This window comes from Nicotiana sylvestris, chromosome 1 (genome assembly GCF_000393655.2).
Source record: "Nicotiana sylvestris chromosome 1, ASM39365v2, whole genome shotgun sequence".
NCBI lineage: Eukaryota > Viridiplantae > Streptophyta > Magnoliopsida > Solanales > Solanaceae > Nicotiana > Nicotiana sylvestris.
Window position 1 is genome coordinate 41,816,927 of NC_091057.1, and position 17,371 is coordinate 41,834,297.

The window sequence follows — 17,371 nt, forward strand, 5'->3', positions numbered from 1 at the left end:
CATTTATTTCCTTGCCCTTATTTCTTGTGATTGTTGTTTGGGTGAGGAAGAATGTTAAAGCACGAAGGGTGATGTCGTGTCTGATTTTGTGAGGAAGAGTGTAAAGCACGAAGGGTGATGTCGTGCCACACGATGTACAATTCTGTGCCGATTATATTGATTTTATGGTGAGAATGAGAGTAAAAGCACGAAGGGTGATGTCGTGCAAATTATATTGATTGTTATGGTGAGGACGAGAGTAAAACCACGAAGGATGATGCCGTGCACTTGTCCTTGATTTTCCTGATTCTTGCTGATAATTGAGTTATGTGGTCCTTTATGTTTATTTACTGATTTTCTGTTGTTATTTGATTTTATTTCGTTGTTATAGATTCCCTTACCCTATTTGCCTTGTGTTTGTTGCTTGGGTGAGGAAGAGTGTAAAGCACGAAGGGTGATGCCGTGTATTGTTTTGGTGAGAAAGTGTTAAAGCACGAAGGTTGATGTCGTGCACTTGTCTTTGTTTTCCTGATTTTTATTGATAACTGAGTTACGGTTTCTCTACATTTAATTGCAGATTTCCTGTTGATACTTGTTGTACCCCGCAGCATGATCTCCCCTTTCCTATTTTCAATTGAACTGTGGTGATCCTCATATTTATTTGCCGTTCTTTTGTTATTATTCAATGTCCCCACAACATGTTACCCCCTCCCATACTTAACTGTACATTACTGTTCTTCTTTTCCGCTGTATATGATTTAACTGCACAGGTTTATTTGGTAGCCTGGTCCTAGCCACTACTTTGCCAAGGTTAGGCTAGGCACTTACCAGCACATGGGGTCGGTTGTGCTAATACTACACTCTGCACTCTTTTGTACAGATCCCAGTGCTGTAGACTTCGGACCGCAGTGAGATTGCTGTTTTTTGTTCATCAGGCGACCCGAGGTAGTCATGCAGGAGTCCGCAGGCCTTGGCGTCTCCATCTATCTACCATTCCCATTTCTTTCATGTATTTCCAGAGACATTGTTGTATTTATTTCTTTCAGACCTTTATTTGTACTACTCCAAGACAGTCTGTGAAGTTGTGATACTAGTCTAGGGTAGATTTGTTATGGATTGGTATTAGCAGTATTATTAAAACTTTACAATGCAGCCTTCCGGTTATTCAATTCTGTTGTTATTTAATTGTTGGCTCTTAACTGTTATTGGATTAAAAAAATGGAAGCAAGGTAAATAGTTCAGTTGGTTGGCTTGCTTAGCTTTCACTAGCAGGCGACATCACGACTCCCAAGGGTGGGAAATCCGAGTCGTGACAAGTTGGTATCAGAGCTCTAGGTTACATAGGTCTCACAATTCACAGACAAGCTTAGTAGAGTCTGAGGGATCGGTAAGGAGACGTCTGTATTTATCGCCCAGAGGCTACAGAGTTAGGAAAAAGCGGTAAATGAGCAACAATTTGCACATTAGGCCCACAAATACAGTAATATCAACAAACAATAAAGCCAAGTACAGATTACATTACAAGCTCGAATTCTGAACCCTAAACCAGAAAATCTAGGTTCTTTTCCCCAGCAGAATCGCCAGAGCTATCACACCTCTTTTTTCACGAGGGGATAGGGAGTTTTCTCAATTTAAGTGATATTAATCGAAATGGGATTATTTTATTCAATTTCAGAGTCGCCACTTGGGATAATTTATGGTGTCCCAAGTCACCTGTTTATTTTAAATCCCAAATCGAGGAAATTTGACTCTTTTTAAAGTCTGCGAAGCAGAAGACCTGATAAGGAATTCTGTTAACCCAAAAGAAGGTGTTAGGCATTCCCGGATTACATAGTTTTAATACGGCCGCTTTAATCATACATTTAATCAATTTGTTTAATTACCCGTTTTAGAGCTTGTGTATATTTTATCTTTTACCGCTTCTAACTACTCGATTATTCGTGATATAATTATCTTGAAATGAGTCACGTGTACGTTTACTCTTTTTTGTTTGGCGCGTCAAGAATCATGTCGCGCGTACGTGTACACAATTCACAACACATAATTATTTAAGAAAAGCTTCGACAAAGTCACATGAACGCGTACCTTGATTTATTTTGAGAATCGTAATTATGTCACGTGAACGTGTACACAATCACGATGATAGATTAATTTGTGCCTAAAGCATTTTCTACGAATAATTCATTTTTTAAATCATACTCGTGTCACGCGAACGTGTACATAATTAATAACACTATTATTAAGATTGTTTCTCCCAAAGTTGCACGAACACATACTTTGGTCTTAATTTTGGAAACCTGTAACTATGTCACGCGAACGTCGAAAATCCTAAAGATTTCCTACCTGGGTTTTGACGGCCCTAACATGCTCCTAACATTAATGAAACTAGTAATAACGAAGCAGAAATGAAATGTCATATTAAGCCCAAATTTCTTTGATTATGTTCAAGGCATCCACTGTCCCTTTGTCTTATATACTTAACAAGTAACTATTAAAAAGGTAAAATCACCAGCCAAACAAAGGAACTAAATCAAGAATATTTGTTTGGGCAAAATGTTTTCAATAATGGAGAATTAAAATCAAATAGAGCACTCACATAATTAATAAACAAATAGTATCACCAAGAAATCACATACATAAAACTATAGGATATTAGATAGATAGAAAAAGGATAAGAATGGACCTCCAATGAGCAAATTATTGCCTTCAATATTACTACACCAAAGGTTGAACATTGAGTACTCTCAAACAGATCCGGCAACGAGAAAAGACCAACGAGTTGAACCTCAGTTGGAATCGACGGACTAAACCTCAACAGAAAACCAAATTAAATGATGAAATCCCAACAATATCTAGAAATCCAGTAGATCTCGCCTTGAACCAAACCTCGAATGAAAGATGGCGAACTAATCGATTTCTGACGAAGCTTGCCGACGATAGAGGTGAGACAGAAACAAAAGAGCGAGAGGGATTTGGAGGGGCGAGGTTGTCTCCGTATTTTTGTCACTCCCATTTTTTCTCTACAGGTTGTGGCTGGGAGGATCTAGCGGCGGCGACTGCCTTAGGGGTGGAGATAGGGTGGGTATCGTTGCTGGTTCTCTCTTCTGAAAGAGAGAGTGAAGATGGAGGAGATCTGGCTGCTCATTTTTTGGAGACTTAAGGTGGTAGCTGCTAGGCGAGGGGAAGTAGGTGGGGCTGAGGTGGAAGATGGTTGAGAAAAGAGGGGTGGTGCGGCTGCTGTGACGCTCGTTTTTCGGCGAGCTAGGGGTGAGAAGTATCTGTCACGACCCAAATTTTCCCTCCATTGGGTTTCGTGATGGCACCAAGTCTTAAGGACTAGGTAAGCCTAATATTTACGGAATAACAACAATAAATAATAACATCAAAAATTTCTTCTCGGACAAAGGCTGAGATGATGAAAAAAATTCATGAACAAACAAGGCTTGCAATTGAGAAGAAAAATGAGCAAACTGCCTTGAGAAAGAATAAGGGAAGAAAGCAAGTTATTTTTAAACCTGGAGATTTAGTTTGGGTTCACTTTAGAAAGGAGAGATTTCCTTCCAAAAGGAAGTCAAAGTTGCATCCTAGAGGAGATGGCCCATTTCAAGTCCTTGAAAGGATTGGAGACAATGCTTACAAGTTGGACCTTCCTGGTGAGTTCCAAGTAAGTGCCACATTTAATGTTGCTGACTTATCTTTGTTTGATGTAGGATCGAATTCGAGGACGAATTCTTTTCAAGAAGGGGGGAATGATAGCATCAAGAACAAGGATATAGTTAAGGACAATGATAGAGATGATAGAGTTTTGGAAGCTCCAAGGCCATTTACAAGATCTCAAGCTAAAGAGTTGCAAGCTAAGGTTGCTAGACTTCAATGGCAAATAAAGAAGCTTTTAATTGTAGAGGAAGAGCTCAAGCCCAAAGGAGATGAATTGTCCAAGTTTTACAATTATTTGGTAGTCCAAATTGAAGTCCAAGAGGAGGAAGATTGGGTTACCAAATCAGCCCTTGAAGTCCACCAATAGGGCTCAAAATGACCTTAAAAGAGGTCCAAAAGGGGGTGTTTCAAAAGGAGCCCAATTGGAGTCCAAACCAATGGCCCAAACTAGTTGTTTTAAGGCCCAAATCTGCCCCAAAGGGTCTTGGCCGCCCCCACCTAATTTTAATGACTTTTCTTACTCTTTAGCAACCACCCTACCTAATTGTAATGACTTTGTATGCCTTAGCAACCACCCTACCTAATTTTAAGGACTTTTATGCCTTAGTACTCCTATAAATAGGGAGTTCTTCTCATTCATAAGACATTACATTATTGATTAAGTATATCATACTTTGAGAGTTCTTTTGAACCTTTGTTACTTGTGCTTTGAGATTTATCTTTCAACCTTTACTAGTTCATAGTTCAAGGTAGTAAGATTACTTCTCTTTTGTGATATCTTTGATTCCTTTGTGGTATTCTTAGAAGGCGATTAATACTAGTTATTAATTGTTGTCTCAAGTTACTCGTAAAGCGGTCAAGATCCGAATCTTTTATTTTGATTTGCTTTTAAGTAAAGGCGTTTGATTTCTTCCATAAATCAAGACGTTGTTACTTTGATCTTGTCAAGGCTATAGAACTTGCGTTCTTGGAAATTCTTTCCTTGAATTTTCCCATATCCTTTATTTTCATCTCTTTAATTCTAGTTGTTCAATTCCTTGTTGTTATTGCTTCCGCATTTACTTCTCAAATTCTTACTATAGTTTGGATTCCCGACCTAGTTGCTATCAAGTGGTATCAAAGCATAGGCATATCGATATTCCAATCTTGATAATCTTGGGAGGTTCTTGAGCAAAAAAAAAAACAATCAACCCAAAGAAAAAAAAGAAAAAGAAGGTGTTATTGCTCATTATTATTTTCAGAATTCAAGTATTATTTGGTTTCCAAGTCAAGAAAAGAAACAAGAAGAGGGGATCCTAGTTCTTGAAGATTAAGGACAAAATTCGAGGACGAATTTTTTTCAAGAAGAGGGGAATGATAACATCCTAGGAAGCTCAACTCTACTCAAGGACAAGGATGAAACTTTGGAATCTAAAAGAGGGTCTTTAACAAGATATCAAGCTAAAGAGTTGCAAAAACAAGGTCATTAGACTTCAAGTGCAAATAAAGAAATTATTAATTGGAGAAAGAGCTCAAGGATAAAGGATATGAATTAGCTAGGTATTACAATTATTTTATGGCCAAATTTATGTCCAAGAAAAGGAGTATTGGATCCCAAGAGACATCCTTTGAAGAAGGTCCTCATCAGCCCATTTTTGGACCATTTTGGCACCTAAAATGTGTCCAGACTTGCAGCCTAATAAGTCTTACATGAAGTAACGATTTTATAACATAAAAAGGACTTACTTGATGTCAAAGAGGGGTACAATAGTCGTTCTAGGTTGAGTACAAGTTGGTACCAAGTTGCTTGCAAATTTCCTTCAAGATTTTCAAGATTTCCAAGTCAAAGATTGATTTTTGACTTTCAAGATCATATCCTAAGGTAGTTGGACAGTTTGTCCAAAGTAGAAGGACTTTATTTCTTTTTCAAAAATTTCTAAGATTGGTTTTGGACTTTCAAGATCATATCCTAAGGTTGTCACGCCCCGAACCGGGGCCTGGACATAACACGGCACTCGGTGCCTGACTACATGTGACCGAGCGAACCAACTGGCTAGCTGAATCAACATGTGGTATCATAACATACTGAATTTGGAAGATAAACTAACACATGCTGATATATCGAAAGTCTGGATGATATAAATCAAAGTGCGGAAATACTAATACAATTCTGAAACATATTTGTAACCAATTCTAGTCTATGAAGCCTCTATTTGAGTACTGAAAACACTGACTGTATGTGAATACGGAAGACTGTAGCAATGATAATGCCTTGAAAGAACTGGGGATCACCAAATAGCTGGTACGAGAATCCTAGCGCTCTGAATCATCAACCTGTAAATCATTACCTGCATCGCGAGATGCAGGCCCCGGGCAAAAGGGACGTCAGTACATTTGAATTGTACTGGTATGTAAAATAGCTGGAAAAAAAAGAACTGTCAACATTGAAACTGAAACTGAACTGCTAGCTGATAAACTGAAAACTGAACAAGGAAGTAAGGATGTGAATACTCCCTCTTCTGAATGATGAACAACCTGTTTATCTGAACATTAAACTGCGGCCTCAAGCCCATATATATATATATATATATATATATATATATATATATATATATATATATATATATATATATATATATATGTGCACAATTGCGGCCTCGGGCCCAAGTATATGTATACATAACTGCGACCTCAGGTCCAAAATGCATAAAGCATAAACTGCGGCCTCAGGCCCAAATACAAGTGTTCAACATTCAGGGATTTAAAATCAAGAACTGAGAATCATACTGCAATATATGATAGTGAAATATTGAATCACATGATACTGGAATATTGAATAGGACTAGACTGAGACATGTATTCTTGAACTGATTGTGAACACTGAAACTTCAACTATTTATGGCATACTGAGTAATCTATACTAAGACTCGGGGCAATCAAACCCAAGTCTATATTGAATACACACTGAGCTCACAACGTTCAAAATGAAAGTCATGAACGAGTTATGAAGCTAAAGAATAGAAGTTCTACAACAATTCAAGGAACTAGGCTTAACTATATTTTTGAGGCAATTGATACGTCATAAAAGAAACGTAATGTAGGGAGAATCACTAACATTCCCAAACATAGAGAGTTAGCCTCACATACCTCAATTTGCCCCTTAGTGATACTACAATGATCCACACTACTAAGAACCTTCAATCTACAACAACAACATCCAATGGAACCCAATATTAGTAATAAATTCCATAACTTATGCCATTTAGGCATATTATCAAACACCTTGTAGGCTTAGATATTTACACCTCATAACTATAGTGTTGTAACATCCAACTTGCAACTGGGAAGGCTTGATGTGGAAGCAGGGGAACTCACCTTCTGGGTGGGTGATAAAAAAGTGGTCTTTCATGTGTGCAAGTCAATGAAGCAGCCCAACAGTTCTGAAGTGTGCTCTTTCGTGGATCTTGTCGCAGCAGTGATAGTTGATGATACTAGTGCAATGATCAATGTGGAGGACCATCTAGAGGCAGTATTGTTGAATTTTGATGTAAATGAGGATGAAGGCCGGGTAGAGTGTGTCAATGCTTTACATGGAATGGGCTCTTACTATTATGAGCCTCGGAAACTCTCTTTCGATCTTGAGAATAGGAAATGTCAACCAACAAAGCCCTCAATCTAGGAACCTCCCGTGTTGGAGTTGAAGTCGTTGCCTCCACACCTCAGGTATGAATTCTTAGGCCCTAGTTCAACTTTGCCAATTATTCGATCCTCTTGTCTTACTAACATGCATGTAGATACCACATTGGCTGTGCTCTAAAACGGAAGAAGGCAATTGAATGGACTTTAGCTGATATTCAGGGGATAAGCCTCGTCTTTTGTATGCACAAGATTATTGTTGAAGATGATGCAAAGCCCTCTGTGGAACATCAAAGGAGGTTGAACGAGGCAATGCAAGAAGTTGTGAAAAAGGAGGTGATCAAGTGGTTGGACGACGAGGTTGTGTACCCCATCTCTGATAGCTCTTGAACTTCGCCGGTGCAATGTGTGCCGAAGAAGGGCGATATGACTGCGGTTACCAATGCACAAAATGAGTTGATTCCTACCAAGACTATTACCGGATGGAGGGTGTGCATGGACTACCGCAAGTTGAATAAAGTGACCCACAAGGATCACTTTCCATTGCCTTTTCTTGACCAGATATTAGATAGACTTGCAGGGCGTGCCTTCTACTGTTTCCTAGATGGGTATTCTGAGTACAACCAAATTTTGATTGCTCCGAAAGATCAGGAGAAAACCACTTTCACTTGTCCGTATGGTACCTTTGCCTTTTCTAGGATGCCATTTGGGTTGTGTAATGCACCGGCTACATTCCAGCAGTGTATGATGGCCATATTTACCGACATGGTGGAGGACATTTTGGAGGTGTTCATGGACGACTTTAGTGTTGTGGGTGACTCGTTTGATGAATGTTTGAAAAATCTTGATAGGGTATTGACCCGTTATGAAGAAACCAATCTTGTGCTTAATTGGGAGAAATGCCACTTTATGATCGAGGAGGGCATTGTCCTCGGCCATAGGATCTCAAAGCAAGGCATAGAGATGGACAAAGCCAAAATTGAAGTGATTTTAAATCTTCCTCCCGCTACTTCAGTGAAGTAATTTTCTTGGGCATGCGGGGTTCTACCGAAGATTCATTAAGGACTTTTCGAAGGTAGTGAATCCTTTGTGCAAGTTATTGGAAAAATGCCAAGTTCTTGTTCAATGAGGAATGCATGATAGCTTTTGAACTCCTCAAGTACAAGTTGACCACCACTCCTATTATTACCGCACCCAATTGGTGTTTGCCTTTTGAGCTTATGTGTGATGCGAGTGATGTTGCGATTGGGGTGGTCTTGGGTCAAAGAGTGAATAAAATGTTTCACCCGATTTATTATGCAAGCAAAACATTGAATGATGCTCAAGTGAATTACACGGTGACAGAAAAAGAGTGGTTGTCAATTGTGTTCACAATGGAGAAGTTTAGGCCTTATCTCATGGGTGCTAAAGTGATAGTTTATACCGACCATGCCGCACTTCGATACTTGATGACGAAGAAGGATTCCAAAGCTCGGTTGATGAGATGGGTCTTGTTGCTTCAAGAGTTTTATTTGGAGATTGTGGACCAGAAAGGGTGTGAAAACCAAGTGGCGGACCACTTGTCCCGCTTGGAGGAGGAGGGGAGGCCCGGTGATGGCCTTGAAATTAATGATTCTTTTCCTGATGAGAAACTCCTCTCCGTATAAGTGAATAGCATGCCATGGTTTGCTGATGTAGCTAATTTCCTTGTGACTGGTATTGTACCATGTGAGCTCTCTTCTAACCAAAGGAAGAAGCTTAAACGAGATAGTTTGGATTACTATTGGGATGAGCCGTACTTGTTCAAGATCTGCACTAACGGTGTGATCCGAATATGTGTCCCAGAGGAGGAGCAATTGAGTATTTTGGAGGCATTTCATTCCTCTCCCTACGGTGGTCATCATGGTGGGGCGAGGACAGCTTCAAAGGTTCTTAGTTGTGGGTTTTACTGGCCAACATTGTATAAAGATGCAAGTGAACTTGTGAAGAGATGTGACGAATGTCAAAGAACGGGTGGAATTTCAAAGAAGGATGAGATGCCTCTCACCACTATTCTCGAAGTTGATATCTTTGACGTGTGGGGCATTGATTTCATGGGCCCGTTTGTTAGTTCATGTGGTAAACACATACATTTTAGTGGCAGTTGACTATGTTTCAAAGTGGGTTGAAGTCGTGGCTTTACCAATAATGAGGCCCGGAGTGTTGTTGCGTTTCTCAAGAAAAGTATTTTTACTAGGTTTGACACTCCTTGAGCAATCATAAGTGATGAGGGGGGGTCTCATTTTTGCAATAGAGTTTTTGACACTTTGCTTGCAAAGTACGGTGTCAATCACAAAGTTTCTACTCCTTATCATCCTTAGGCGAGTGGCCAAGTTGAAGTCTCAAATAGGGAAATCAAGAGTATATTGTCAAAGACGGTCAATGCAAATAGGACCGATTGGTCAAAGAAATTGGATGATGCTCTATAGGCTTATAGGACTACTTACAAGACTCCAATTGGTATGTCTCCGTACCGGTTGGTGTTTGGGAAAGCTTTTCATCTACCGGTCGAGTTAGAGCACAAGGACATGTGGGCTTTGAGGAAGCTAAATCTTGAATGGGATGTGGCAGCAAACCTTCGTGTGGAGCAACTTAATGAACTTGATGAATTCCGATTTCATGCGTACTCCAGTTAAGGATAAGATGAAGTACCTTCATGACAAGTATGCTCGTGGCAAAGAGTTCAAAGTGGGTGCTTTGGTTCTCTTGTTCAATTCTCGGTTACGTCTGTTTCCAGGAAAGCTTAAGTCAAAATGGAGTGGAGCTTTTGAAGTGGTGCTTGTGACTCCTTTTGGTGCACTTGACTTGAAAAACAAAAATGGAGAGGTCTTTAGAGTTAATGGGCACCGGGTCAAGCACTATCTTGGAAAGATTGATGATAGCCACATAGTGACACTGATCCATCTAAAGTGATTTGATGGTAACCTGCGTCATGCCGCAACGTTAAATCAGGCGCTTCTTGGGAGGCAACCCATGTGTCTTTCTTTTTTGCTTTTCTTTGATTTTCTTCTTTGTGTAGGATTTGCTTTCGGACTAACTAGTTGTGAGATGTGTGTAGGGCTGTTTTGATGTAGTGCAGGACCAAATTGAAAAAGATGTTGCACTCTTTGAAGTTTGGACCACTGCCGCATTGCATTTTTCTCGGCCGCAATGGCCTTATAGTGGGGGCAAAATTTGATTGCGGTCCGCAGTGCTAATTAGTCAAAAGTGGAGGTTCTCTGAAGTTTTCATCGCGGCTGCAATGCATTTTTCTCGGTCCGCGGTGCCCTACCGTGGCCGCGGAGCATTTTTTGCGATCCGCGGTGAAGTCCTTGTCAGTGCCATCTGTGTTTAATTACCGCGGTTCGAGGTGGATTTTTCGCGGTCCGCGGTAGGTAAGTATTGTGGGTCCCAGGTCTTTTTCTATAAATAGGACCTCAGGCCCCCTTTTTACACTTTTCACTTTTTCAATTCTCACACATTACTGAGTACTGTTCACTCACGCCCTAATTTGCACAACACAAGAACTGAGCTTTATCTGTATTACATCTCACTTCTGGTACTTCAAATCTATCCTTCGTCTTTAATTTTGTTTTATTTTCTTTTAATTTTATAGTTCGTACTTCTTCTTCTTCCTTTTTCTTTCAATCTTTAACTTATGGTTATATAATGTTATTTAGATTAGGTTTTAATTAGTCAAATATGGTGATTAACTACCTAGTGGGTTGATAATGTGTTGTTTAAGGCTAAATTGCACAAAAATTTGAAACCCTAGGTCTTTGTTGCTTCGTTTTGCCTACCGCGACCGCGGTTGATTTTTCGCGGTCTGCGGTGCCTCTGCACGACCGCGATGTGTTTTTTCGCAGTCCGCGATGGTAAACTTCAGAGAGATAAGTTTGAAGGACCCCGACTGCGGTTGATTTTTTGCGGTTCGCAGTGACCTTATTCAGTGAGTGGGTAGTCTGAGTTCCACCCCAATGCGGTCCGCGGTGGTGCCTTTGCTGCCACAATGCATTTTATGCTGTCCGCGGTCAACTGTTTTCAATCTTCATTGTTTCTTATGGTACTGTGATACTAATAAACATTAACTGAATTATCCTTGTGGACAATGGTTAAATCATGAGGAAGTGGTGAAAAACAGAAAGGAAAAGGAGTGTCCTCCCGGGGTAGGGGACGAGGAATGATAAGATTGATCCCACAAGATCAGAAAGCAATTTGGGAAACAAGAAAACAAATAAAGGCTGCAGATAGAGCTGCTTCCCATTCAGAGGGAAGTGAGTATTTGCCCTCCCGGGAGGCATCTGAGTCTGATTCGGTGCCGGTGTATGTACCTGACTTTCCAAGGAGGAGGTTGAGAGATGTTTCCACACCTCCGGCCTCTTCTACTGCTCAAGCTTCAGTTCAAGTTTCTTCTGAGTCGTCTGAGGTCTCAGCAGAGAGCAGTGATAGTGCAACATCTACTTCACCCACAACTTCAACACCCGAGGAGGATCCCATTGATGAAGAAGAAGGGGGAGACCCCAAACAGGAGATGTGGAAAAAACTAGGAACCCGGAGGCTTGGCAAAGGAGATTTGTTAGTGAGATTGCTTACTACAAGTTCCGAGAGTGGTGGCCCTAGAGAAAATTGATTCTTGAGCAAAAATTCATTGAGAGGTATCTCCCTCACAACCCTAATGTGAAGAGGTAATTCAGAGAGAGACCGGGCTGAGAATATTTTACAAGCAAAGTCTGGGATGCAAACGAGCACTTAGTCAAGGAGTTCTACACTAATGCTGCCTACATAAAAAAGGGCACTAAAGTGACTATGGTGCGGAATTTGATAGTGAAGTTCGATGGGAAGACAATTAATGACTACCTGGGCTTTCCGGAGGAAGATTAATCATTATACTTGGAAAAGGTAGTATTGGATGAGGCAGCCCGTCCGTGGTTAGTAGAATACCTGGCACTCCCGGGTACCACCCCAGCATGGTTGACATCAGGAGTTCAAATTTTGAGGAAAACTTTAAATTTCGAGGCGAAAGGGTGGCAGACTTTTGTATGTAGCAGGCTAGACCCCACTACCCATGAGAACTCTTTGTTAATCTCCCGAGCGATATTGGTGGCTTCTATTATGGTAGGGTTCCTAATCAATATTGGAAATGTTATGTCTAGGGTGATCACAAGGGTGGTCAATGAAGGTGATAGATCATACACCTTCCCAAATTTTCTTACAATGTATTTTGAGGACCAGGATGTGGAGAAAAGGAAGTTTGATGTGAAGGTGAAACCAAAGATGCGCTTTTCATGGTACAGCCTCAAGGCTGATGACAACCCCAAAGCCAAAGATCCTAAAGGTAAAGCCACTACTTCTACTGGCCAGTCTGAAGAGCCAGTAGTAGTAGTCACTTCTTCTCAGCCTCCCATAGCCACACCAGATATTGCCCCTGGACCATCTACTTCCACTGCCTACCGTTTGAGCCAAACACTTGCCGGTATCAATAACTGGATGCAGACAACTACTTTTAAGCTGTCTGTGCTTTATAGCTCAGTGGCAGCCCAGTCCGTATCCCCACAACCACAGGTTCCAGCTTCAGTGGAGGAGACTCTCAAGGAGCTTCTGGAAAACCAGAAGAAGCTCCTGGAGAACCAGCAGTTAATTCTGGATGCTATAGGTGCTCATGGAAAGTCACTGAAGGAGCTGACCAAGGAGACAAAGAAGCTGAGAAAGACTCGAGCCTCAAAGGAGTCTGTGAAGGAGTTGAGGGTAGAAGTGGAGAAGATGAAGGCTGTTGATCGCCTATCATTGGACCTACTGTTGCATGACCAGCCTCCAGCAACTCAGACTGAGCCAGAGTAGGAGTAGGAGTTGGAGAGGGCACCAAAGAGGAGGAGAGTGATCCCCCAAATGGATGATGCAGTGATTGAGTTAGAGGACCCGCATGGAGGTTCCTCTAGCCAGCCTCAGGTCCCAGAGCAGGCACAGGTTACAGGGATCCAATCATAGGTTCCCGAGCAGTCACAGGACCAGGGACCCAGGCTCATGACCCCATGTAGAGGAGGACTAATAGGGAATTTTCTTTACTCTCTATCTTTTTCTTGAGCTATATTTGGTTAGTTAGCATTGGGGATAATGCTAGCTTTCATTTGAGGGGGTAGCCCTATTTTGATGATATTGGACTGTAATTATTATTATACTATTTTCTTTTTTGTTATGCTTTTTCACTTTTGGTATGTACATAATTTTACCAGTTTATTTCACTTTAGCTCGATCAATTCTGAAGATATTCCCTTTTATTCAAGCAAATAAGCTTAGAGCCTAATTCCAACATCCGGAATTCCCTGTCAGGCCTGCTTCCAATATATGAACACGTATCAATCACTACACGAGGTACCAGAACATGACTGCATACCTTTGCTGAATTCTCACCATTCACCACATCATTCACAGAACCATAATAACACTCTCTGATCATAATAACCAACATTCCCCGAATCTGATGCCCACAACGCACCTCATGATATATATAAGTCTTGTTCCAACTCTCGTAACACCACCACGACAGAAGAGATGTGTAAAAATTTATAACCAACTGCCAAGTCAACAAATCATTGAGTCAATACTTCTGAAAAGAACCATTACCTCATTCTGAACCAAATATTGATCTTTGCTCTTTAATATACTTTATATAATCCGACTGTACTGATCCTAGATCCAATAATCTCGTCTCAACCAGTACGAACTGCTCAGGCAATAAGCCACCAAGGTCATGATCAAAAGTCCCATATGATGCTGTAACGTGTCAATAGGCTGCAAGCTCGAACGTGATGCATAAGGAAAATGAACTCAGGAAGGGACTACTCAACTCACACGACTAATATGAACTTTCCTTAGAAAACGGGAAACAAAATGCACAAAAACAGGTATAGGGAACTGTACTCAACATCACACTGTTGCGGCGTGCAACCCGATCCAAACAACATACCCATGGCGGCGTGCCACCCGATCCACACATAAAATTCACATAAGAATACACCGAGCTAAATTGATCATTACAATAAAATACCGAATATCGGTCACAAGCACGCTAAGTGCATAATACCATCCCTGGGGGAGACATATAGCGCCATAAGCTAACAAACTCAAGCACAACTGAGGTGCGATATATGTTCTGAAACTAAAGAGTCATCCTGCTCACATAACACCATCGCTACGCGGAACCTCAACACATAAGAAAATTATCGAGCCGCATCTCACACGGCACAATATAGTATTACATGAAATAACCAACGATGAAGTAACATCCAACGTCTGAATACTCCTCCATAAGGAGCGCTATGCTGAAATGAACACATCCGGCCTGATATAGAGCCCCTATTCATACTTAAATCTATTCACAGAGCTCAAGCCGCTTCTTGATCGTACTGAACTAGTTCCATAATCTTTCCCATATCCATAATAATCCCCTCTTCCCCATAACACACAAGAACAACCATCATAACTGGAGTAATCCTCCACAGTCCACAACCCAATAAATCCAGTGCCCTCCAGGCATCAATTCTCAAATTAATGATATCGCCACAATCTTCATACTTGGTTTAATTCTTCAATCAATCAAGTGACTACAGGATGCAAAGCCTTTTTCACAAAACACTGATCTCAGGTGACGTTGAAGACATGCCAGCTTACTCTAAACATTCAAATCCCTTTCCTTCTCATCCGAGCTCGTGACATCCTTGTCAATACCGAACCGCAACCTTGATCATCACTTTCAAATTCCATACCACTCACTGCACCCAACATGCCAATATGCGATAGCACAAGATCTTCATCATAACTCCTAAACCACTAATATGGTAAACACTTCCTCATATAGAAGCCTTTTACTCAACTCATTTCAAAGGAACCCTTACAACCCGTGACTAAATTCTTATAACTGCAGAAAATACCAACCTCAAGTAGTGGTCTAAACCACCATAACTCTTCCGGGATCCATCTGCACATAATAGGCCATAATACTCGAAAGCCTCAAAATAAAATCAATTACGATGACCGTCAAACCTTGCACGCATTACTATAATCATATGTATAACTTAACAAGCTGAAGGAACTAAACGTTGCCACCATATACCAATTCAAACACTACTGACTGATTTTACTTCTTCCAATTTACTTTGGGCTTGACATAGGAATAATAGTAGCCCCATTCAAAACATAACGAACCCAAATCCGCACTCATCCTGAGTGACCTTATTTCACGAGACCACGATGTCTCAATTCCCACGAACCATCTCATAACCTCCTTATGCGCATATTCGCATCCTTAACTGGTACACCCAATTTGATAATTCCTCTATGAATCCGAAGTCATTTTCTCCCATTCCTCTCGATTTATACCGCAGACTGAAGATAACACAGAATACTCTAAGCTCCTTATCATAATTTGCTACAAAAGCTCGATACTCAACCATATTATGGACTCGAAACGCTTAGGCACCACACCTTAACCTTTGAACCCACTAGGACCATTATTGAGAGTCACCCACTCTGACTTGGTCCCAAATATAATCAACTGCAAGGCTCCGCTAGCACATGACCACCCTCTCAAAGAAGCACCCGGTCGAATCACCTTCCTTGCAACTCACTTCTATGCGAAGCATAATTCCAGAGTCTTCCCAAAGCCTGAACATGAATCAATGATGCCAATAATAGAACACATTCTTCAATTCCTTTGCTCAAATTACCACTGATGTTCTCTTTCCTTAGTCGCAGCAACCCATCAATATGCCAATAACTAGAAATCTCACAAATAGATGAGCATGAAATCCAACCGTAGGCGGTGGGACTCTCCCACTTAGCTTGAAGCCACTATTACACAACTCCGGAACCCATCAAGATTCTTTATCTCTCATTGACATAGCCTTGCACAATCCACCACCAAATCCCTCGAAATCCTTCAGTTAGCATTTCATGAACACTCTGAATCTCTAGAAACATTCACATATTCTACTTCTTACTGGATAGCCAGTAGGATTCTTCGCAGAAGCTTCACCAACCACCCAACCGGAGATAACCTACCTGAGCCCGTGCTTATTCACCGGCTGCACAAGTCCATTCACTCATCGTGGACATCAACTAAATGTGCGACAATATCTTCCAATTCAAAGTTATGTTGTATCCTTCTTCATATCAAGCAGATCCTTTCCGTCATATCAAATCTCCCGCCGTTATGCTAGCCAATATTTCAAATTAATCTCATAAACCTAGTCACTGCCCACCATGAATCCAAAATCACTCTAAACTTTTCTCAAGGAGTGTCGTCATCCTACCACAGAACCCATATGCTACTCTGCCCCAAAGGTGAATTGAAGAAAACCATAACACCAGCGAACTTAATGTATTCAACAAGGACAATGACACCACATCACAGATGAAAATTCCACCACGCATGAAAATACCAAGTCTTGTTACTCCATCAAACCAAACTTGAACATTCATAGCCCGAATGCCTCTCCTCCGCCAGAAATAAAATTCTGAATCTCTGAATTTCGCATTGAGTAAACATCCTTCCAAGTCATTCACTACTTCAACGTATAGACAAGCATCCTACCATTACACCAATACGGTGCGATAGAAATGCATGAATCTTCATAACAATTAATGCCAAATATCAAAACCTTTAGGTAATACTGATACGGAGCCGAAACGACAGAATGGCCTTCCGCAAGGTGACGACAATAGCCCAATCAAATACGCAGGGAGGAACATCCTGCACCATATCTGTAGTACCATTACAATTTCTCAATTCTGGATCGATATAGCAAGCGATTTACGTCGCATAAGATTGAGTAAGAAATAAACAAAGGCATAAGCCTCAAAGGAATCAAACCGCACGATGAGGAATCAAGAAAGGAAGTGCCCCTAACAACCTTGTAGCCTCTCGATGATAAGTACAGATGTCTCCGTACTGATCCGCAAGACTGTACTAGACTTGCTCATGACTCGTGAGACCTAAGTGAACCTAGTGCTCTGATACCATGTTGTCACAACCCAAAATCCACTAAGGTTCGTGATGGCGCCGGACACCGCTGTCAGGCAAGCCAACCATAAATACTTAATTAAATTCTCGTTTAAATAATTGTGA